The sequence below is a fragment of the Austrofundulus limnaeus genome, unplaced genomic scaffold (genome assembly GCF_001266775.1).
Source record: "Austrofundulus limnaeus strain Quisiro unplaced genomic scaffold, Austrofundulus_limnaeus-1.0 Scaffold541, whole genome shotgun sequence".
In the NCBI taxonomy this organism is placed as follows: Eukaryota; Metazoa; Chordata; class Actinopteri; order Cyprinodontiformes; family Rivulidae; genus Austrofundulus; species Austrofundulus limnaeus.
In genome coordinates this window covers 12,578-13,371 of record NW_013952943.1, presented here as the reverse complement: position 1 = coordinate 13,371, position 794 = coordinate 12,578, and positions in this window count along the sequence as shown.

The following is a 794-nucleotide window of genomic DNA, read 5'->3' as shown; positions in this document are numbered from 1 at the left end:
CTTGCATGAGGCCCATTGTTTGAAAAGAGAACAAAAAGAGGTCTAAAAAACCTGAAGCAGATGAATCGTGTCTGAAAGTCAGGAAATAAATATGGAGAAATTCCAAAAAGACTTGACACCGGTTGTGAGAGCCTCACCACCCCTCACATGTTTTCAGCTAATAGAATCAGTTTGTTGGAGCAAAAATATTTGTGTTTTCTTTGATGGACCACTTTTCATGGATTCAATTTAAAAAATGAGAACACATCGTGTCTTTGTGTCAGGCTGCTAAAAGCTAAATCAGCTAAAAAAGTCCCATTTAAAATTGGTTCTTTGCTAAACTGTTGACTCATTCTTTAAATATTTGATTTATTTTATGTCTGAATGATGCAAAAGTCAGGATTAAGTGTCTTAATAGACAATAAATCTTTTTATAGAAAATSGACACGATGAACAGAAAAWGAAYGGAAAAAAATCACTTTCAAGAAAGCTTTAAAATMTAAATTAAAACCACTTGAAAATATTTCTAAATGTTGGGGTCAATTATAAGATTGTTTATTATGCAAACATACTCAGTTTTTGACACAGGATGTGAGAGATTCATCATCCCTCGTCATACTCACTGATAGTCAAATGTTGCATTGTCTGGCTCTGTTTCTAAAAATGAAATGACAGTTCTAATCATCGCCAACATAATGACAGGRTATAAATCACCAGAAGRCCTCCACCTCTGAGCTGACAGTGTTTCCTTGAACCCTGTGAGAAATGGCGTCATAAATGTTTAACTGGGATCATGTGCAATCATTGAGGACCCG